This window comes from Carlito syrichta, unplaced genomic scaffold (assembly GCF_000164805.1).
Source record: "Carlito syrichta isolate Samal-C Ts95f unplaced genomic scaffold, Tarsius_syrichta-2.0.1 Scaffold111601, whole genome shotgun sequence".
Taxonomy (NCBI): Eukaryota; Metazoa; Chordata; class Mammalia; order Primates; family Tarsiidae; genus Carlito; species Carlito syrichta.
The window spans coordinates 58,573-83,701 of record NW_007055697.1 but is presented as its reverse complement, the minus strand read 5'-3'; positions in this window follow the sequence as shown (position 1 = coordinate 83,701).

Here is a 25,129-nt window from a genome sequence, read left to right as displayed (position 1 = left end):
TATCTTTTGGAGGGCAGGTTACTTATAGTACACTTGGAATTTGTTCCTTTACATCAAACAGCCAATCAACGTTTTTATCTGGAATTTTGAGAAGGTTACATCATGATTTGCAGAAGAAACACTGCAAATTGTGGCAAACAGGTAACAGGTTCTTCTACCATGACAGCACACCAGCCCATGCTGCACCGAGTGTTCGGCTGTTTTTGACCAAAAACAGTCGTTTTTGACCATAGAGGTCATTGATGACCTCCATGCCCCCTCCCCCTTATTCACCTGATCTCACCCCAAGTAACTTCTTTTGTTTCCTCAGATGAAAAAAAAAGTCCTCAAAAAGAAATGCTTTGTTGATGTGGAAGCAAAACAAAAAAAAAACGGCAGAAGCATTTAAAGGCATCAAAATTAAGCCAGGCTCACGCCTATAATCCCTGCAATTTGGGAGACTGAGGTGAGAGGATTGCCTGAGCCAGACCAGCCTGGGCAATTTGGCGAGACCTCATCTCTACAATAAATCAAAAATTAGCCGGGCATGGTGACACATGCCTGTAGTTCCAGCTACTTGGAAGGTTGAGGCAGAAGGATCACCTGAGCTCAGCAGGTTGAGGCTGAGGTGACTGGGAGCGTGCCACTGCACTCCAGCCTTGGTGACAGAGTGAGACTCTGACTCAAAAAAATAAAAATAAAAATAAAAGGCATCAAAACTGATAAGCCCCAAAACTGATTTGAACAATGAGAAAAGTGTCTATATATATGATTGCATCAGCCGGGCTCGGTGGCTCAACCTGTAGTCTCGCGCCTTTGGGAGGCTGTGGTGAGTGGATTGCCTGAGCCTGCGGGTTCGAGACCCGCCTGGGCAGCAAGACCTCATCTCTACAATAAATCAAAAAATCAGCCGGGCATGGTAGCGCATGCCTGTAATTCCAGCTACTCGGAAGGCGGAGGCGGTAGGATTGCTGGAGCCCAGCAGGCGAGGCTGTGGTGGCCGGGAGCGGCCACTGCACTCCAGTCTGGGCGACTGAGTGAGACTCCAACTCAAAAAAAAAAAAAAAAAGTGATTGCATGAAACAGAGAGTACATTGAAGGTGTCTTAAGTTTAAACATGCAAGAATAAATACACTTTTTGAAATAAATAAATTCTGGTTTTTATTGGGTCTCCCCTCATATACATACATGTATGTGTACGTATATATATATAATATATTGCTGATATATCATAGGAAAATAATAGTGTCACCTATGGAACCCTATTAACATCCTAGAATTTTCTGTCTCAGGATCTGACTTTCAGCTTTAAAAATTAAAAAATTAAATTTTTCTGTGATTCCACTGTTTAACAAGTATTTAAGATTCACCTTACAAAGAATAGTACAATATTTTCAAATCTATTAATATAATGTACCAAATAAATAAGTCACAAGAGAAAATCGATATGATTTTTTGATAGATACTAAAAGGAAATCTGATAAAGTTCAATATTTTTCCTTATTTAAAGCTTCTGCAAAGCCAAAGAAACCATCAAGAGAGCAGGGAGACAGCCTACAGACTGGGAAAAAGTATTTGCCAACTCTAGGTCTGACAAAGGCTTAACATCCTGAATCTACAAGGAACTGAAATGTACTGAAAAGAGGAAAACAAACAACCCCATTATAAAATGGGCAAAAGATATGAGCAGACACTTCACAAAAGAAGACATTCGAGAAGCCAACAAACACATGAAGAAATGCTCAACCTCACTAATCATCAGGGAGATGCAAATCAAAACCACACTGAGATACCACCTAACTCCAGTCAGAATGGCAATTATCAACAACTCAAAAAATAACAGCTGCTGGAGAGGGTGTGGTGAAAAGGGAACACTTCTACACTGTTGGTGGGAGTGTAAACTAGTGCAACCTCTGTGGAAAGCAGTGTGGGGATTCCTAAAAGCTCTAAAAATTGACCTTCCATATGACCCTGCAATCCCCCTACTGGGAATATACCCTGAAGAACACAAATCACTCTATAAAAAAGATACCTGCACACGTATGTTTATCGCAGCGTTGTTCACAATAGCAAGAACCTGGAAACAACCATGCTGCCCATCAAAAGAGGACTGGATTAAAAAAATGTGGTACATATACACGATGGAATACTACGCAGCCATAAAAAAGAACAAAATCATGAATTTCGCTGCAACCTGGATGGAACTAGAGTCTATAATACTGAGTGACCTCTCACAAAAACAAAAATCCGAATATCACATGTTCTCACTCATATAATGGACCTTGAACATCCAATGCAATACTATGAGAAAATGACGGATGGTACTGGGAAACTATGGGGGGGAGGGGGATGGGATTAACAGTAGCAAATATCTGTCTGGGGCTGGGAAAACACTTCTTATCTACAGGGTGCCTGAATGAAACGTAATTGTACACCTAACCCTTAACTGCACCCCACAAAACCATAATAAAAAATACTGATTAATTATTTAAAAAAATAAAAAATAAAAAAATAAAAAAGAAACTTATTTTTAAAAAATACATAGTAAACTAGTAATTTAATGACTGTTTTAAATTATAAAGAATACATATTTGGAAACAGTAGCAAAGATTATATTTACTAAACAAACACTAAAAGGATTCCATTAAAGACTGGAATTAAAAAAGAATGCTCTTTGATAGCATTATTTAGGAAAAACTAGTTAGAAGTTGTAGTCAATGAAATAAAACAAGAAAAAAAAATGGAGGTATAAGAAATGAAAGATTATATAAACAATTTCATTACTTTTAGAAGATGGAAAATAAAATAAAACTAATTTTAAAAAAATTAGAGTTTATAGAGAAACACGATATAGTAACTGGCTACAAAATAAATATACAAAAAACCTCACTGAATGTTCAATGACATATTTAAAAATATAAAGAAAAATAACTCAGTCAAGTAGATATAGTAATAAATACAAAAAGAAATTATCTGCTTTCATATGAAACAAACTGAAATCCCAATAAGTGATATAAAATAAATACTGAATAAATTGAGACTCACATCATATTTCTAGATAGAAAGCTTACTATTTTAAAGATATAAATTCAACAAAAATGTAATGTTATAGTTTGCCTTATCAGCTATAAAAATATAAAGTTTGAAAATAAAAACAATACAGCACTATTACCAATATAGAGATATAATAGAATAAATAGAATTTCCAGGAAATAGAATAAATAGAATTTCCAAGAAAAAATACAAAGGGGATTGGCAATTGAGGGAAACTGCTAGGGGAGGGAGGCGCATACCTCATCAACAAGTGTACCTGTATGATCAATGTTTATATACCTAATCCTGAATTGTACCCCACATCTTTAGAATAAAAATTTTTTTAAAAGCTAATTCATACAAAGTAAATTAAGACAGATGCATTTTCACATTTTGCATCAAAATAGTTTCCAAATTGACTAAAAATTTAAATGTAAAAAATAACCTCATGCAAATAAACAAAATAAGTGTAAAGTATACAGTGTATTTGTATAACCTGATAGTGAAAAAAAGGCTTCTTCAAGCATGGCATCAAGCTTGCAAGCATAAAATGAACAGACAATAGACCAAACAAATAAAAACTTATAATTGAAAAAGATTTAAAATTGTATTATGAAATGAGAAAAATCTATTTACAACATATAATAACAAAGGATTATTTTAAAAGACGTTTTAAGTCAATAAAAACACAAACATGCTTTTTAGGGAAAATATGCAAATAAAATGAACAAAAGCAATTCACACACACACACACACACACACACACACACACACACACAAAACCCCATAAATGTTCAATAAGACTAGAAAAAGTGAAAAACCTCAAACATGCAATTAAAATTGAACTGGGATTCCATGTTATTTACTAAAATTGGCTAGAATCATAAACAATAATAAAACTTAGCTCTGAGAAACACGGGAGAAAATGTTTGCTTTCATGAATTGCTGATGGGTCTATAAATTAGTATGATCTTAGTGAGCAATTTGTTAATTTTTGTCAGAAACTGGAAAAAGGCATTCTTTGATTTAAACAATTTTCTTCTAGGTATTCATCCTAATAAAATAAATAAGGATATTATAAAATATTTACCTACAAAGATGTTCATCAGATCGGGTGTGGTGGCTTATGCCTGTAATCCCAGCCCTTTGGGAGGTCAAGGTTGGAGAATCACTTGAGCCAGGAGTTCAAGACCAGCCTGGGCAACATAGCTACATCTCCTCTCTACAAAAAAATACAAAAATTAGCCAGACATGGTCGCATGAACCTGTAGTCCCACATATTTGGAAGGCTGAGGTAGAAAGAATCACCTGAGCTCAGGAGACTGACGTTGCAGTAAGCCATGATTCTGTCACTGCATTCTAACCTGGGTTACAGAGTGAAACTTAAACTCAAAAAAAGATGTTTATCACTGGGCTGCTCATGACAACAAAAATGGAAAACAACAGTTTCCACTAATAGGACATCAATTAAAAACACTGTTGTAACATTACACAATGGAAAAATCTTTAGTTTTTATAGTTATGTGTTATAACCATAACACATGTAATTTAAAATTACATAATACACAGTATAATTATTTAAAATATTGATGAAAGTAAAGATGTTCATTACATATTAAGTGAAATGAATTGATGGAATCCACATAATAGATCTTTGTTAGCTTTCCTGAAACAAATGATGAAATTATCAAACAAGTTTGTCTTACTTATGAAATGAGAATGTGATGATACATATTGAAATATTTCATAACTTTCATATTTTATTTGAACAAATAAACTTCACACACTAATGTGTAGTAAAGAAAACTATATTAATCTTTCTTAAGGAATTAATAATTTACTAGAATTAAGGCACACTGATCTCTATGAAACCATTCAATTTCTAATGTAAATATTAAAAACTTTCCAAGAAAAAGAAATTTTATGAAAGAAAAAGTAAATGTTGCAAATATGAGGGTCATGAGATACAACAAAGAAATAACTTTAAAATGCTAAATTAAATCTTGTCATAGAAAATAGAAAAATATCTAAAGACATATGCAATGATCAAAACTTTTAATAAATTGTAATTTATTTTCTTATAGACACACTAGAGATATGCTGTTTTTACAAAAATTCCAGGAAAAAAAGGAAATCTTTATAAACGTATGAACGCAGCTGATAAATTAATTCAATTGCTAAAAAATTCTTTAAAAAAAACAACTTTTCATACAGCAGTACTCCAACGAATTGTAAATGTCACTCAAATGCCACAAGGTCAGATTCTTGATCAATTCCTACATTAATACTTATTTATAACCTCTGCACGTTTGAGCACTATATATTCTAGTTAGCCTTGAATGATGCAATAAGTTAAGAATTTCAATATCAGGATAGTCCATTCTTTTGCCAAAGTTTCAAAGAGAGAAGCCTGAAATGGGAAGACTGTTTCCTTAAAGGAGACTTCTCCAAAGTTGACAAATCTTTGCCTGAGTCAAACAGGATAATACTTGGTCCGATCCACTTATTAATGCAATCTAATTATGCTTCATAGCTGCCTATGAAATATCTAGGAAATTACATTTACAACTTTAATCAAAGGACCAACATAAATGTTTATTTAATAGTCAGTTCTTTGGTTATCTCTATTCTTGAGATAAATAAAACTGAGACAAGATGGGAATACGTAAGTAGAGCAATGAATGTAGGATCATAAGAAAATTCAAATTGAGTAAAGATTTCTTAGTATTGTGAGTAATCTTCCTAGTGTACAAACAAGGAAATGCTTGTCCTTTCAGTACCATACCAACCCAAGACAGAAGCTGAATCCAGCCTGAATTGACACAGAATTGGGCAATAGAAAGATAAAACATTTTAACTCTTGGTTTGGTTCCCATTAGGGATAACAATGAATCTGCATTTGGAGACATTGCTCTTACAATAAGAAATCTGCAAGCAAAGCACCAAAGACAAAAAATTCTATTTGCAATTTTTAAAATTTCTCTTAAATTTAAGGTCCCCTCAGGATAGGCTGATAGAGTTGCTCTCAGCGTGGATCAGCTTAAAACAAAACAAAACAAAAATGAAATTTAAGGTCCTATGACAACTGTTAATTTTGCAGACTCTTCAGATTCTCTTGAATCTAAAGAGTCTAAAAAATCTAAGTTCAGACATTTAAATATGGAGCAAGCAAGTTTTATGTATAATTATTATCCTACTGATCTCCACTAAGGGCTACTTCCAACCTGCTATCGAAATGGCTATAGATAACTGAGAAATTTTTTTCCAACATATATAGACTTTCCATCATTTCTCTGAAAAAGAACCACTCAATACAGATCTCATTAAAACTCCCACCTCAAGGCAGTGAGTAAAATTAATTATGCATCCTGTTCTCTATGTTTCATGCCTATAACTGATTAATTGGCTTGTGGAAAAAAGGTGTAGATTCTCCGTCACTAACTATCTTTATTGAGGAAATGATTTTTATCATCATGAATTAAGAGCATCTTAACCAGGAGCTGAATGTATTACCTAATTATTATTCAATAGAATAATTTTCTATTATTCAATAGAAAAACTTGGTACACTATGCTAGATTTTTTATTAAATTTTTAATATATTAGCTGTACATACTTACCATAGGCTAGATACTATATTAGACACTGTGGAGAATAACAGATGAATCTGACGTGGACTTGGTCTCATATTGCTCACAGCTTAATAATAAGAGTTTGCTACAAAATATCAAATGATTAGTTCCATTAAACATTTGAGGATTGTCAATGTGCCTATATATTACTTTAGACCCAAGGAATCAAAAGCAATAGGTCACAAATTGGCAATATTATATTTGGTTTCATTTATAAGAGAAAACATCTGTATTGTTCTAGATTCTTATGGAACGTCTCGATTTTTATAGATTAGTTAAGCATTGTCAATATAATATATAATCAGATATCAGTAGACTAGGACTTTGTTATCTTGACTCCTTGAAAAACAAAACACTGAATAAAAATAAAATGTTGTGCTATCTTTTTTAGAAAATGTTTAGAGATGAAAATGTTTATTTTTAAAAATTATACCTTTTCTTGCAAAATCATCCCAAGTAAGAATCGGTAAACAAGAAAAAATTTCCCACTTCAAAGGACAATGGGAAGTATGTAACTTAATGTATAATATTTTTGTCCTCTTTTCTAGCACTTGTGGTTGAAATTTCCTTTATATTGCTATGATCACAGTAGACACTGAACAAACATGCTAGATGAATAATAAACACCAAGCCAAGCATCCTATCCTCTATAATTTATTTTAGAGTAAACCAAGAATTTTGCACTAAATACAATTTTTCTTGTGCTAAAATGTAATACAAAATTGGTCACTATCAGTTTCTCCCAAAATCTTCATGCTTGAAGCCATTATATAACCATAACCTTCTCTTTGTGTTAAACATTCCTGAGTCATCTCCTCACAAACACCCACATTTAACACCTTAAATCATCTCACTTATTCTTACAGGATGCTTCCAGTTTCTCCAGGCTCTTTTCAAAGTGTTAGTATCATGAGAGTCTAATTAGTTATTATCTCTCAAATGTCAATGTCTCTTAATAATTCCCAAAAGCATGTTAGATTTTTGTATACAGTAGAAGGACTGGGCAGAAGCTTACACTCCAACTATGGTCAGCCTATGATTCCATGTCTTTTCCCTTCCTTTAAATAAATTAACTATTGAGTAAAAGACATTTTCTTTTGGTTGATATTGATGGAGAAAGATATTTAGATCAGAAATCCCCATGTTTCTCACCAAGCATACCATTGAGTCAACAGGATTTGTTGGTGCCAAGTCCATGACAGGTGCTATAAGGGCTACAGAGAGAAAAGATGAAAGAACCTTCCAGTTGGGCGAAGGAGACAGACATTCACTCATTCAACAATGAGTGAATAAAACAAGGGATAGCCCAGCAGTCTAGCATGCAACCTTTGGAGTATAACACCTTCCATCCCCAAACCCGAATTTTTCATTTACTAGTTGTGTGACCTTGAAAAAGTATTAAAAATTTTCAACATTTTTATTTTTTCACTGTTAAAATAAGGATAAGAGTACCTACTTCATAGATACAGTGGTAATTCCATAAAATAATGTATGTATAGAAAGGATAACACCATATTCTTAAGCCCTCAGTAGCTGCTATGTGAGCAGGAATGTGTGTACATACTTTGTGCCAGGTACTCTGCTGGGTATATAAATAACTATGACACAAGGCTGAATGAAAGAGATAAACTGAAGAACAAGAATAGACCTTGAGAATGAGCCAACCATCTCCTGCTATGTAGAGTGTACGTGAATGCGTGTATGTATATATGTTTTGTGTGTACATGTCTTACCTCAGAGTCAGAACTAATTTCAAAGACTGGGAAGTTCTGAGCCTATAGGTAGAAGAAAGATAAATTTCCTTGTTTAAAGATGCAAAGAACAAAAGTGTGGCATATAAGATATATTACATAAAAGTCAAGCCTCATCCTCTGCATTCCTGTGCACGATTTCTTCCTTCCCATATCATGCAGGCTTCCATAGATAGGGTCAACTCACTTATAATTCACTCTATACAAAGACGATCACTGAGAAAAATCAGCAAGCATAAAAGGTTTTTAGTAAATTAGAACATGTAAAACTTTAAGAGAAGCAAGTGCTGCCTAAGTCCCATTCTATGGACCATGAACCTAACAAAAAGGGTTATATGAACTACTATAAGGTTGTTCTGTCTGTGAACAAGGATGTGAATGTAATTACATGCCCCACAAATGACTATGGTAAGTGTCCTGTTGTTAGGATAATAGTTTTTATGCATTTATTTATAATTTTATATTCTTCTCTTTCATTTCATTTTTTGTTGAAAATTAATGTTCTGTAACTCATTGGCAGGCAATTTATTTTAGGGTGAAAAGTAATTTAATAAAAAAAGTAAGATCTGTGAATATGAAAAAAATATTCCAAAGATATAAGCAGATTTATTATATATAACTGGAAAATATATCTCTTATATGAAGGCAGTCATAAAGTGAGTTAACTTCTCTTTGCAAAATTTCCCTGGGAATATACTTGTACAGAGTCAACTACTATCAATGCCAGAAATCATTTGGGAACAGGTGAAAATTACTCATACAAGTAGTATTTACATGCCACCAAATAAGTGAAGCAAAATAAAACCTTATAAGAGAAATCAATGAGGGCATTGAAAACAAAAAGGGGAGGACAATGGGAGAGATATATGTAAAACACTAAAGACAAAGATAAAATCAGTACAGTATTCACACAATGATTGAAAAACAGGACATTTATTCTCTTGATTTTACTGAACAATTTTCAGTAGGGAAATCTCAAAGAAAGTGATTCAATCATTTGTAATACTGCTCTATAACCTACAAATTGTTCCTCGGGATCTTTAAATGGTAGAGTAAATATTGTTTTCTTTTTAAAACTGTTGCCTCTTGATAGAACAGTTCCTCTTTTATCACATCATTAATCTCAATGCCAAGTTTGAAGGTGGTGCTAAAGTTCACTGTGTGGACAGTAGATGGCCAAAATGCCCCTCCACGGTTAAGGGTAGATAAGTACTCTCATTCCAGTGTCTACACTGCCCATGCCACCACTGCAGGGCACAGCAACGTATACTGTTATGGTCAGGTTGGAATGCCTTTATCAGTCACTGTACTATGCCAACATATATAAAGATAGAAAGTCAAGTCCATGATCTCAAGGAGTACATACTCTGACTTTGCGTGGATACCTTCATTTAGTTTTCAAAACAAAGCTATGAACTAGTTAAAGCTATTATTCCCATTTCACAGATGAGGACTCTGGTTGAAAGACTCTAACTTCCACAGGATCACACACCTAAAAAACGATGGCATTTGACTCCAGAGCTTATGTTTCTAATCATTACATCATCCAACAAAGTAATATGGATTGGATGAATTAATAAATGACTAAACAGATGCATATGGCATATTAACAAGAATGAAACAGCATGATCATATTTCTACTCAACCTTTCTAGTTTAAGATAGAATATTCTTTAATTTCAGTCTGTAAATTTCCCCAAATATAATTAGATCCAAAAGACCTGGCCTGGTATATGGACATGCCATTCAATAAACAAACAGAAGTGATAAGGAGAAATATTAATAACCAGAGCCTGTTTCCTCAAGATGTGGACATAGATAGTTATACATCTTAAGGCATAGTTTATAAATTGACCAAGTTAATCCAGAAATGAGTCTATTTTTTCATTTTATTAATTCTATCAAACCACTGTAATATTTTATCAATGAAGCCAAAATAATGTAATGATGTCAAAGTGCTATTAGAAAAGTAATAGTGGACCGGGCTTGGTGGCTCAGCCTGTAATCCCAGCACTTTGGGAGGCCGAGGCAAGTGGATTGCCTGAGCCCACGGGTTCGAGACCCGCCAGGGCAACTTGGTGAGCTCTCGTCTCTACAATACACCAAAAATTAGCCGGGTGCGGTAGTGCGCCTGTAGTTCCGGCTACTTGGAAGGTTAAGGTGAAAGGTTTGCTGGAGCACAGCAGGTCAAGGCTGCGGTGACCTAGAGCGTGACACTGTACTCCAGTCTGAGCGACAGAGTGAGACTCCAACTCAAAATAAAAAAAAAAAGAAAGAAAAAGAGAAAAAGAAAAGTAATAGTGGACCAAAATCCTGTGGCCATTCATTACTTATCCATAAAAATGTACAGTTTAAAATTTCTGTCAAACATTACTGTGATAATCTTTTTGATGTGTCAACATGGCTAGGTTATAGTTCCCAGTTATTCAGTCAAATACTAATCTAGGTGTTGATATGAATGTATTTTGTAGATATTATTAAGATACATAATCAGTTGACTTTAAATAAAGAAGAATTTCATAGACAATCTAAGTTGAAAGACCTTGAAGCAGAACTAAGGCTTCTCTAAAAAAGAATAAATTCTGCCTATGGACAATATCTTCAACCATGCTCAACAGTTCCAGAACACTCTTCCTGATGCCCCTCCCCTCATGCAGATTCCAGACTTACCTAGCCATCCCTCACAATTGAGTAAGCCTTTTCCTTGCAATAACTATCTTAATATCTATCTCTTACTGGCTCTGTTTTTCTGGTTGAATGCTGACTGATGCATTACTCTTGCACTCTTAAATGGCAAAGATTTGTGGTTATTCTAGTCATTTCATCAGATTCTACTCAAAAAGCACACAGGATTTGGAAGCAATATAAAACTCAGCACCAACTAGGACTTCCTGCCACCATTTTAATGAAAAATAATTTTAAAAAATAACAAAACCCAGATATGTGGATTTTTAATAAAGGCCCGGAACTCTTATTTATCTTTATAACTCCAGAAACTATCACACAGTAGGTACTCAACAAACACGGGAATGAATGAATAACTTGGTTCGGCTGGAGTCTTCTCAAGCTTTATCTCTCAAATTAATCACTGCATGTTTGGGTGCAAAGCACAGAAATATATACACATATTTATTTAATCCTTCTAAACTCTATGAAATAAATCATACTATATATTATCAATTCTAAGACTTAGCTATTTCCACAGTTTAATATCACTAAAAAATACATAGAATATCATAACTTATTTGGCACTGGTTTATCTCACTTGGTAGTTCATAAAATGAAGATATGCTTTACGTTTGACAGCATTTTGTTTTAATTGAAAGATAGTATTGTCGTCATCCCCATTTTTTTCATTTTTTAAAAATTATTTATTTATTTTGAGTTGAAGTCTCACTCAGTCGCCCAGACTGGAGTGTAGTGGCCGCTCCCGGCCACCGCAGCCTCACCTGCTGGGTTCCGGCGATCCTTCCACCTCAGCCTTCAGAGTAGCCAGAATTACAGGCATGTGCTACCACGCCCGGCTGATTTTTTGATTTATTGTAGAGATGAGGTCTCACTGCCCAGGCGGGTCTTGAACCCGTGGGCTCAGGCAATCCACTCACCTCAGCCTCCCAAAGGCGAGGGATTACAGGCTGAGCCACCGAGCTGGGCTCATCCCCATTTTTCAGATGAATTCCTGAACCACAGAGGCTAAGTTCACAAAGATAGGAAATGGCGAGCCAGGATTTGAACCCAGCCAGTCTGGCACTAGAGCAGGGCTTCTCAAAATTGGCACTATGAACATTTTGGATTAGCTCATCTTTTCTGTGGGAACTATCCTGTGCTATGTAGGATGTTTAACAATATCCCTGGCCTCTACTCTCCCCAATTTTTCAGCTTTACACAGTTCTTCAGGCAGTATTCTTTCTGCCTGCTTGGCAGGTTCCATTTCTTTTCATTTTGTTGATACTTTCAGTTTGGAAGGGACTGCTCTAGAGGTGCTGATGGCATTAGCTCTCCTGTCTCCCCACCTGTCGACCATAGGAAAGAACCTTCTTGGTTGAGCCGACCCTGTCCCCTTGGTGCCACCTTGTACCAGTTCTACCTCATGCCCCAGAAGACAGGTGACAGGCACTAACTACATGCTTGCTCCAGCTTTAGCCAAATGAGGAAACAAGCGGAGACTTTTCAAAAGTTGGTAGCACAGTGAAGCCCAGGAAAATAACAAATGTGATTTGACTGTAACATGCTCTGATGAGAGAACCCATCTGTTCTCAGGAGCCTGTTAGTTGAGAGACTGTGTATGTGGTGGATGAGTGCACGGCTTCTAGAGTCAAATGGCCTGGGTTTCAATCCCAGCTCTGCCTGCTGCTCAGTAACTATGTGAGCTTGAACTTCTTAATCATTCTCTGCCTCACTTTCCTCCACTGTCAAGGGAGAAAATAACGGCCCCATCTCATGCAATTAGTTTGAAGAATAAGTTTGCAAAATATTCAAAAGAAGGTCTGGCCCATGCAAACACTAGATAAGTGAATGTGATTATTAGTGACTCAATTTTTCAAAAACAATTGAGATGTACTTTTGGCTTAGCTTGATAGAGTGGTTTCCAATTTTTTAAGTTAATTTTCTAACAAAATAGGCTGCAATACTAGACCAAAAACCAGCAAAAAAATATGTAAGCAAATTATTTACATATATTCAAAACAGGACCTCATTTTAGATTTAGTTTACATATACATGCAAACTAGTAAAATTCCAGTGATTATAAAATTACCAGTTATTGTAACCACTCCTGAACATCCGATATTCTATATAATGGTACATATCTTCTGTTATAAAATAAATAGGTTTAGACATAAAACACTGATGTTAAATCTTAAAGTGCCTTCTGAATAAAAAAATAAAAAACATTAAATAAGGGCTGGGATATTTCAGTATTATCAGAATCCTTTACTGGAATTTAATCTTTTGAAAACTGAGAGAGGTCTAGATGGTATCTGTGGTGCTACCTGTGGTCTTTCTACCTGATGTGTAACGCCTAGGAACAGGACAGGCTCAAGGGGTCAAATAATCAAGTAACTTACCTCTGAGCTAATCCTGCAGAGTCCCTAACAATGATGAGTCACCATAACTGAGCAAACCTCATCCTGCTAGCTAGGCTCCAAAGAGAGTAGCAACTGCTGCTCATCTCCCTAACACCATTCCTGTATCACCTTCCCCAACACATCCTGGAACTCCACTTCTGTCCGTCATGTGAGATGTACAGCCAGCGAGACTTCCCCTTGGGTCCCTCTAGAATTATAAATCAATTTTACTTACTATGTGTCAGATGTGCATTATTTGAAAAACTGTCACCACAATCTTATGACTCAGGTACTTTTATAATGCCCATTTTACAAATGGAAAAACAGGCTGAGAGAAGGTAAGTAACTTTCCCCCAAGTCAATCGGAAAATCCGTGCTAATACGCTATTGTTTGTATCTCAATCCAGCCACTGAAATTCCTTGTTTACTTCTTTTAAAGTATGCTGTGTGTTGTCTATGCCTCCCAAGGAAGCCACATTGAGTTCATTCTCCCATTCCGCATTTGAGGACCACCACTCCATATCCTTCTATCCAAAGTGTTATAGGAGCCTCCATCTTGTCTTGGTTGAAGTTGGTGGTGATACATTCAAGGTGCTGTTATTATTCATCAAAAGTTAAATCCGGACCAGGCACAATGGCCCATGCCTGTAATCCAAGCACTTTGGGAGACCGAGATGGGAGGATTGCTTGAGCCCAGGAGTTCGAGACCAGCCTAGAAAATATAGCAAGACTTCATCTCTACAAAAAAAGCAGGGCATGGTGGCATATACCTGTAATCCCAGCTACCTAAGAGCTGAAGCAGAAGAATCACTTGAGCCCAGGAAGTTGAGGCTGCAGTAAGTTGTGATTATGCCACTACATTATAGTCTGGGCAATAGAATGAGACACCTTATATTAAAAAATAATTAAATCCACTGGTTCCAGAAAGCAAAGTATTACCCTATAGAGGCAGAAGAAATGTTAATAGCCCAAAAGATATATGTATACAGGTCACCATGATCAGTAAGGATAAAAGTCAATAAAACCTATTAATTCGGAAACATCAAATAAGAAGAGAGAACTTTCCCTCACTCAAATCAACCTCACAATCTCGCAGTCTTATTGCAATATAGTTATTAGCATAAACATTCAGATATTTTGACTTAATAGACAAACGTCTTTTCATTTGTGCAAAACCATACTTTTAAAATGAAATTTACTTGGGAGAGAAAGTGCTAGTTTTATATCATAGTGTATTAAAACACAGATAATAAAAATACGATTTTGGCCTATGGGACAGGGAGTTTGTTCTCTGTAATAGTGGAATGCAGCTGAGAAACCTGTTTTTAAGACAGACAACAGAGTTAACTGGCTAGAAATATGTGGGAAAAAAAGACTTTTTTTTTGTACACAGAAATGTGTTTAACAGGTAATAAATGAAGTTGATTGTATTTCACAGATTAGTACCCAAATATTTGCCCACATAATTGAAAAACATAATTGAAATTTTTACCTTCTTGACCCCAGATACCTGGCTAGATCATGTGCTTTTTTCATATTTCAACTTAAAGTTTTGGTGATCAACACATTCTAGGGCCCTAAAACTGAAATGTCTTCCTAGCTCTGGTGACTCACCAAGTCAATCTGAGGATGCCAAGACTTCAGATTTCTCTTCTGAAAAGGAGCGGTGGCTAAGGGCTTGTTATTATCATCACAGTGAAAGGATGTTAATCTCTATGGCTATACTTTTTTCCACATTATTTACAATTCAAAGGCCCTATTTCGTTTCTTGTTGTTTTCGTTTTGTTTTGTTTTGTTTTTTTAGTTGAAGTCTCACTCTGTCACCCAGACTGGAGTGCAGTGACCGCTCCCAACCACTGCAGCCTCGACCTGCTGGGCTCCAGCGATCCTTCCACCTCAGCCTTCCAAGTAGCTGGAACTACAGGTGCGTGCTACCACGCCCGGCTAATTTTTTTTGACTTGTGGTAGAGATGAGGTCTCGCCAAGTTGCCCAGGTGGGTCTCAAACCCGCAGGCTCAGGTAATCCACTCACCTCAGCCTCCCAAAGTGCTGGGATTACAGGATGAGCCACTGAGCCAGGCCCAAAGGCCCTATTTCAACTTTCACTTTAGTTCCCTGTGTAGTACACAGCCAATCACGTGAATTTTCAATGGAAATTTTTCAATGAAATATCAATACTGCTTACAGAAAAACAATCACCAGGGTACAAGTTACATTTTGCAGCAGTCTGTCTGACTTCATTCTACTAGGGATTGAATCCGGACGAGAAAAAAAAACAATAACACTGATAATAATAATCTGTGGTCCATTGGAGTCATTCATGTAGAAGAGAGATTAATGGTAGCAATCAACATTGGGCCAGAAAGACAAAGATAAAACTTGGAGTGAGAAGGGCAGAAGTTATACAGTAGGTACAAAATTAGAGATGTGGAATTAGAAATTAGAGATGGATGAGCATGGGAACAGCAGACAAAAGACACCAAAATTTGAATAGGATAAGTGGTGGGGTGATCTGGTGGAATAATCTGACATTTAAAGGCAACCCCTGTGCTCAAGTCTGGGATTGTGGTCTGGGACCAAGACAAGAGTAGTCTGGGGAAAGGTAAAGAGGTGGTATGGCACCCGCTTTTAAGGGCCAAGAGCAAACTGGTATCCGTCCTTACACAGAGTTCGCCAGTCCTGGTAAAAACAGATTCACTATGGTTATTGATCAGCACATGTGTGCTGGTTTCCCATCTCTGCTCTTGAGCACAAAGAACAAAGTTTTTCAAAAAGAACCTGCACAGTCCACTTCATAAACTTCCCTTCAGATTGCTACCTTCCGCCCACATCTCAGGGTTATATGCCAGCTAGATCCACAGCAGTTATATTTTTAAACCAGCAATTATCTTCATTCCTGCTCACTGACATGCCATATAGTTAGTCTGGTTTAAGTCCAAGGCAAAAAAAGGAACATATATAAATTCACATAAACATAACTCAGATTGTCTCAAAATTACTCAAGTGATTTTCATGCAATTCCAATCTGACTTACAGGTCACAAATAATCCTAAAACAACTATACAAGAAGTCGAAGGCTGAGATCATATGAAAATACAGTTTACTTTAGAGAAGACAGAGATTATCATCAAAATACTCTATCTCATTAAGACAAATATAATAGCTTAAATTATATATATAAATAAATTGGAAGGGAAAACTTTACAGCATGGAAATATGGAATTTAGGAAAGGATTTAGTGATTCTACACCCAATTTTATCCACCTACATCCAAATGTCAATATATACCTTGCTTTTTCTATTTGTTAATTAAACATGAATATTTGTACTGGCTATAAAATAAGAAGAATCTAGTGAAAGCAAATAACAGATTAACATAATACCTCATTTTAGCTGTAGTCAACTCACTCTAAATGTCTTCAAGGCAAGAATATGTGGATTAGGCAAATTGATTCCTCTTTTCCTATTACCAGCTGTCTTCTTCAGTCACCACAAAGGTTGAATATTTTTTTCTTTCTTTCTTTTATTAAAGGTTGAATATTAAGCTACCAGAAATATAAGACATTGCCTCAAAAATAACTTGCGTAAAAGATACTTACACCACAAAGACAAGTATAACTTATGGTTATCTTGAATTTTGTCTTCTATTTTAAGTGCTGCCTTTAGCATTTATAAAAGCAAAAATTGCTGTCCAATCAAAAAGTATTTGAAAGAGAAGATTCCAGTTTAATTATAGAGGGCATCATTTTTATTCTGAAGCTATGTGAGGGTTTGCTAAAAATAAATCCATTATCACAGAAGAACCACTTATATGACAATGTTGCCTCCAAATACCTCCAATTCTACCTACTTAGCCTCACCAAGATAAGGTATCTGAAAGTGCTAGTCGCATTGCTTGGTGTATAGTAGGCATACGATAATATTTATTCATTCATTTAGAATATTCCTCATTTCATCATCCCTCTGGATTCAATCTGATACCCAGGATGAGATTCAAGGTTCCCCAAGTATCTAATCACAAGTCAGCCTTATTGCTGTGTAGACTCTGATCTGTGGACTCTGAGCCTGTGTCCTTTAATAAGATCCTGTTTGACACCATGGGAGTTGTATGTTCATGTCCCAACCCTGCCATAACAGCCCAACCTAAATGCTCCCCAGCAGCACCAGGCCTAGGCCTAGCCTTGCTCTCTAGTGTTCACAACATTCAAGGCTCAGCTTCTGAATTATAGTCCTTTCATCTGGGTCTTTCTAGGATATTTCTATATCTTCCTAAAAGTCCCTGCCCCTGGCCAGAAAGCCTGCAGTCTGCCACCATATTACCTCACTGTGAAAATTTGTTCAACCTCCAGTCTTAATATAGGCAAAATTGGCATAGATCAATGCTACTTAAGCATTTTCTGTATATACTATATCTACATGTACTTCATATTTCATTGAATCCAAAGATTTTTCTCTGGGCTTAATTATCCTTAAATGTGTACACTAACTTCTCTATGTCTTGGTTTTCTAACCTATAAAAATAAATGATATTAGTATTCACCACAGAGGATACTATGAAAATTTATATATTAGAAACTTACAACACAACCTGGTAGATAATGCTGTATGAGTATTATTGTTAGTCTTTGAAGGGAAAAAGAAATATCTTTTTTTCCCAGCTGTTCCTGTCTACGGCCCCTATGACAAAAGATGATTAACAACAGAAAAGTATACAAATTTATTTAATGTAACTTTTACATGGCACAAGGGCCTTTAAAAATGAAGACCCAAGGGAATAGGTAAACTGTGTATTTTTATGCATAGGTTTGATGAAGAGTGACAGTCAAGGAGAAATATGATTGGAGGCCAAAATAGAATGATCTAATGGCAACAAACTGCGGAGAACTTAGCAAGTCCTGTCTGTTCAGATTATCTCTGTGTCTCTACGTCTTCAGAGACAAGATTATTGCTTTCCTCCAGGTTTAGGGAGGATATCCCTTGAACAGGGGCCTCACAACCCACCTCGAGGAGAAGATTAGGGAAAGGTTAGAGAGTAATCTTCTTGTGTCTGCTGTTTTCTCAAATGTCAAGGTACCTTATTTGGGGGTAGCATGTCTTGAACTTCAGCATATTATTACTACTGTTTTTATTGACTGCCTCCAGTAAGAAAGCTATCAGATCCCTGCAGATGAAACGGTTTCTTTCATTCTTAAAACCCCTTCAACCTACATGGTGATTTATATATCTCAGGGCATAAGCAACTGTCAAATAAAATTAAATTACTGAGTACTTCAAAAAGTTATGTAGAAATATTATGACAGCTATTATATAGCTGTAGAAAGTAAGGTCATAGAAATCAAATTGCCTACTTAAGGACATAAAATCACTAAAAGAGCCAAAAGTCTATTCTCCTAACATGAGAACCAATGCATGTAACTCTGTCCTTACACTATGTTATGTAACTTTACTTCCCCTTGAGCAAGGTTAGGTGATGGGGTAGCTTTGGCATTGTTCATAAATTCCTATATGTATTAAGCAGCCCTGCAGCAGACACTGTTTTAGGTGTAAGAGACTGTAGTAAATTGAATAGACAAAAGCATTGCCTCTCTTGCTTACACTAGAGAGAGCTAGACAACAAACTAAATATTAATTTCTATTAAATTGTGAGAAGTGTAAAACATAATATTGAAGGGTTGCTCCATCATGTCACCTTCATGACAACATCAACTCCTGCTCATTTATCCATACCCCCTTCTAAATGAAGTGGATGGCTGCTTCCCAACTCTTAGTAAAGTGAAATGAATGAATTTTATGCTGAGAGGTATATCACAATTTTATCTTGCTGCCAATCCCCATGCAAGAAATATATACTACACTCCACAGGCTATCTAGGGAAGAATCTCACTACCAGGTATGGATGGACACTTCAGTGGCCCTAGGTAAGCCCAGCAGCTCAAAATTCAAAGTGAGATAGCACCCCTGGATGGGAAAGATGTACATCTATCCAGTCACAGGTAGAGAGGTACCTACCTACAGGTAAATGGTACCAATTCGGAGACAGGATCCAGTTCAAATAATGCCATAAGATAAACAAAGAGTTAATTTTAGAGGGGTTAATTTTGCTTTTCACAGATAGAAGATATGTTATATTAGATTATGTGCTCTAAATTCCCAGAAATTGTATGAAAGGAAAAGAATATTTTGCTAGCCATCAATTCTATTTTAAGGTTTTGAGGACCCTTTAAGATTTTGTGACCTTTCACCAATGCAACAACCACATATGCTCTTTCAAGAAAATTAACTTCAACATAAGTATAAATGAGTCAGATCTCTGAGCATTATGTTTCATTACACTGCCAAAACCAAGCCTTTCTAGACTAGTCTTAATGCTCCAGCTCTGAGAATAAGCCCGCTGAAGAAGTACTTTATCTAATTAAATTAATCATCTTAAGATTGGGTTTAGATGGGTTGCTTTTTCATATAGGAACTGAATGAAAAAAGCAAGCCTAACAAGAGACACATGAAAAACCATAGAACTCAATCAATAATGCTATTTATTACTGCATTAACCCTGTATCGAGGACCTGGCAAGCTACTGATCTATGCTTCATAATTCTCCATGTTCCCAAATAACCACACTCTTCAGTAAGATATTCCTTTACAATTATGATATTTGATAATCAAATGACCAATGAAAAATATCCATACTTCTGCTCTGGGAAAGTCCTGTAATAAATAATAAATGTAATAGTTTAGATTTAAATCAAAACTATGGCAATAGTTTTACTAATAAAGCCCATGGCAATATAATACTATAGTAAATAATATTGAGTGCTATCCACAACCTCATATATCAAAGACTGTCAAATATACTTAGTATTGAAGTTCATTCCAATACTGAGCTCCAGGAGGTTTACAAGAGGTCAAAGTGATAAGGCCTCCTTAATTAGAATGCAAATTCATGTATTGATTTATTGTGTCAAGCAGACCCATGAATAGCTACTGATTTTTTGACACGTTCATTTTCTATTTCAACAATAGATATCAATTAAATATTAATCAGATTCCCCTCCCCTATCTATAGTTTCAGTGTTCTGAGCTCAAGTTAAGCATGACAGGAAATTCTGGGTTACAACCCTATGCCATTGAGGCTTCAGGGTTTCAAAAATAGAATAACTCACACTAAAGAAAAAAAAATTGGCAACAATCTGCAAATTTTCATTAGTGTTTAAGTAGATATCATGTATGTTCATACAGGTCAGTTCTGTTGCTCCATGAAAACCCAAATGATCTGTCCTTCATCCCAGAGTAAAAAGAAAGAGTTGCTTAGCTGTGCATGTTGAGGAGGCAATCTGGAGCTCGAACTGTTCCTTTGAAGGCTGTAAGTCACTGACTCAGAGGTTCTTCATGCCTCTAGTTCCTGAGCCTTCCTGTTATTCCACAGCACAAATGGGTTTGCACCTTGCTGCATCCCTTCCTTGAAGGCTTTTCTGCTTTTTCCGGCCTGGTAAGTCAGTTAGCACAAGGCTGTGTCATTTCCAGAATTTTGTTACCATCTCTTTTTTTGTCATTTCCTCTCCCCTCTTATTCTTGTATTCTTATTCATATAAGCCTCCTTCATTGTCTTACTCTCATATTGAAGGGTTTCATGAAGGAGCTGAGGAAAACCCATGTGTTTAATCTGCCCTACTTAGCCAGAAGTCTTTACTACAGACCACTCTTGGCTAAATCTATTCGGGTCAAGATGGCTAACTTTCAGACTAACATAAAATGAAAAGAATGGCATTGATTTTCATCTTTCCTGTTCCCCTTGCCATGAATTAGGTTACGTGCAAATAATATTAATAATAATCAGCACTATTATAAATAAATCATATTAGGGCAAGGATTACTGATAAATCCTAAAATTCAAATATGAATATCTGGTCAGTTATTTACTATCTTTTTAAGGTATTAAAAACAGAAAATTAATACTCAGGACAACAGAAATAGTCGAGTTTTAGCATCAGAGCATAATCCAACAGCTCTGAGTAGGATGGTATGGTCATATCAAATAAATATTTAGCACTGCCAAAACAAACCTAACACTGCCATTAAGGGCACCAAACTAGGACTCAGGCTGCCTGGGTTCGAATCCTGCCTCTGTGCTTACTATCTCAGTTACCACACCTGAAAGTGAAAATAATAATAATAATAATGCCTGATATGAGAAGTAAATAAGTTAATATTTGTAAGTACTTAGAATACCATCTGAAACATAGTCTAAATACCGCATAAGTATTAGGTAAGGCAGTTAAGGAAATGAATAAGTAAAAATAATACATGTTCTCCTGGCCAAGAGAAAGAGATCCTCCACTACACCTTTTAAAACTAGAACCTAATATCCATTACCCTAAGAAAATTAAGGCAAACCAGCCGGGCGTGGTGGTTCGTGCCTGTAATCCCAGAACTTTGGGAGGTGAAGGCGAGAGGATTGCCTGAGTCCAGGGGTTCAAGACCAGCATGGGCAACTTGGCTGTATAATAAATCAAAAATTTAGCCAGGTGTGGTGGTATGTGCCTGTAGATCCAGATACTTGGAAGGCTGAGGTGGAAGGATCACCTGAGCTCAGCAGGTCGACCCAGCAGTGGCCATGAACATGCCACTGCACTCCAGCCTGGACAACAGAGTGAGACTCCAATTCAAAAAGAAAAAAGAAAATGAAGGCAAACCAAAATGTGGGGTGGGGGGAACAAAAAAAGGCAAAATCTTCATTGCTGAGTTGCCAAGAAATCAGGCCTTAAGATTTGCGAAAACTGAGTGTTTTAATGGGGACATATTTTATTGCAGCGGGGCTTTTACATTAAATGTGATGTAAAACCTAACTCTTGCATAGATGCAAGTCTTCTCCACCTGCTGCAAGCCGGCCCTGCAGGTCTCCTTGGGGTGACTGTTGAAAACTCCTATTGCTTGGTGATATCCAGGCACCTAAGTCTGTGGTACTGCAAACCTAGACTCCACCCGGCAGACATAGGCTGCATTTTCCACAGTGCTCTGACTAGTTGCATTTCCTGGGAACCAGACTCTGCTGCACTCTCCCTACCAGTCTTGAGGAAGATTCCTGTCAAGTCCCTAGATCTTCCCTCACTCACACTCATCCTCTCCGATGCTCCTCTTCCCTTTTCTACCCTTTACTTTTTGGGTGAAATCTGCCCTGAAAAGCCCAAAGCCTGCCCTGGAGATGGACCAGTCTTCCAGGTATCCATTCAGATGAGGTATAGAATTGGCAGCCTGTAGGGCTTGATGTCCCACCCATACCTTGAGTCCCTGCTTCCCCTTTTTTTTTTTTTTTTTTTTGAGTTGGAGTCTCACTCTGTCGCCCAGACTGGAGTGCAGTGGCCACTCCCGGCCACCTCAGCCTCAACCTGCTGGGCTCCGGTGATCCTTCCGCCTCAGCCTTCCAAGTAGCCAGAAATTACAGGCATGCACTACCACGCCCAGCTGATTTTTTAAAAAATTTATTGTGAAGATGAGGTCTTGCTGCCCAGGCAGGTCTCGAACCCACGGGCTCAGGCAATCCACTCACCTCAGCCTCCCAAAGGCGCGGGATTACAGGCTGAGCCACCGAGTCCGGTTCCTGCTTCCCTTTAACTCCCTGACACCAGTATTTTTTTCCCCTTTTCTACCAAAATAGGGCAGGGAGTAAATCCTAACCCTCTGGACACTCCCCAAAAGTGTCCTTACATCTTGTCTCTCCTTCTTCCCTTTTTTCTAAGTCAGGAGTATTATGGACACCCATTCTTCTCAGCTGTCTGCAGCAACGTAATCCCCCTCAGACCCAACTGCTCCCTGCAACCCCCTATTCCTGAGCAGAGCAGAAACCTGATCTTCAGCAGGTGAGGTTGAGATGGTCTGGGGAGAATTCTCCTGAGATAATAAAAGAAGAAACAAGCCAAAGGAGATTGGGCTCATGATCTAACCACCTTGTTAGGTTGGCTCTTAACCACCATTTTTATTAAGAGAGAGCATACACATATAAAAGAATATGAAAATATATGGAGAAGTCAAGAGTAACAAAATGGTCACATGTTCCCATAACCCAGCTTCAGAAATAGTATATAAAAGTCATTAATTAAAAGATCCTTTCCCAACTGCAGATATCCTGACTCCTGTTATCTTGGATTAACTTTTCACTGAACTTGTGTGGGCATAACAGAACAGCCTCTCCAGAAAATGTAGTATGACGTTTTCTCCAGTTCTAGCTAGTTATCCTATTTTCCTTTATATCCTGTCCAACAGAAAACTCAAAATCAAGGTTCAGTACTAACACTGTGTTGACCCTTCTCATGCACCCATTTCTTATGCCCATTCATTTTATTCCTTTTATGCCCATTCATTTTATTAACCTTTGTGTGCATATGTGTCCTTGATTGAGCTTTCATCAGAAGTAAGAATTGAAACCGTCTCCATAGGGCTAACAAGAATTGCATGTTGGATTCTGGACAGAAATTTAGTTATAATTAAGCATTAATCAGGATGGACTTTGGCCCGTTTCCTTGATGCTAAAAGTCACTAGATCCTGACCATTTGCTTCCTCCTTTGTCCCTATAGATAGGATTTCTGACAGCAGGGTCATGAGACTGTTTAAAAATTCATTGACATCCCCATTGTTTCCATAGACTGGATCTTCGACATTAGAATCATAAGGCTTTTGAGGACTGCTTAAAATGTTTTTAGACTCTGCATTACAGCAACCAGTTTGAAGACTACCACAGAGGACCAGGATCAGCATGAGAATGTAGCTTCTTTGTCTCCCTGTCCCATGACTTCACCCTAAACTCTTCTATCAGTCAACCATTGCCACACTTGGGCCCACTCAAAACCCCCTAAAAATCCTAACCCCAAATTCTTTGGGGAGATGAATGATTTGAGGTTTTCTCTCATCTCCTTAGTTGGTGACCCTATGATGAAACCTCCTCTGCTGTAACTCGATTTCTCGGCATCTTGACTTGCTGTGTGCATCAAGGCAACGAACCTATTACAGTCGCAGGAATCACAGTCAAAATCAAAGCCTAAAATAAACTCCAGCTACTAAAAAATTCATGTCCAGGTGGTGCAGGTAAGGCAGATAAGCTCTCACCTGGCATCACTCTAACCCCCTTCTAGTGCACCTTTGGGACTGCCAAGGCTGTAAAACATACAGTACATTTTCTATACATTCTTGAAACTAGAGTTCTAGATGTGATTTAGTTTCCCCCAAGCAGCTTTCTTGCATGGGACAATACAAGTCTCATGTAGATTGTTTGAGGGTGGTGGGGGATGGGCACAGATGCAGCAGGCACATGAATTCTTTAAGTCAGTCATTCTGAAAGTGGTTCCTGTTCTCTAGGTAGCAGCTAAATGATGTGATCCTAAGGTCAGAAGTTTGGACATCAGTTTCCCAATTCCTCACCTTCCTGAATGGAGCAGAGAGAGACAGTCCTCCCTTAATGGTCAGTCTTGTGGTGTCATTTCTGGATTCACACCTAGAAGCCAAGAACCCGCTCCTCCACTCTCTCAATAATTTTTGCAAACACTAAACTCCCATATTAAATCCCTTTCTGCTTAAAATAATCACAGGGTTTTCTGCTACCTGCTACTTAATTCTAGTTATGTAGAGTAAAAAGAGGGAGATTGATGGAGCAAAGCTTACACGATTTAAAAAAAAACAAC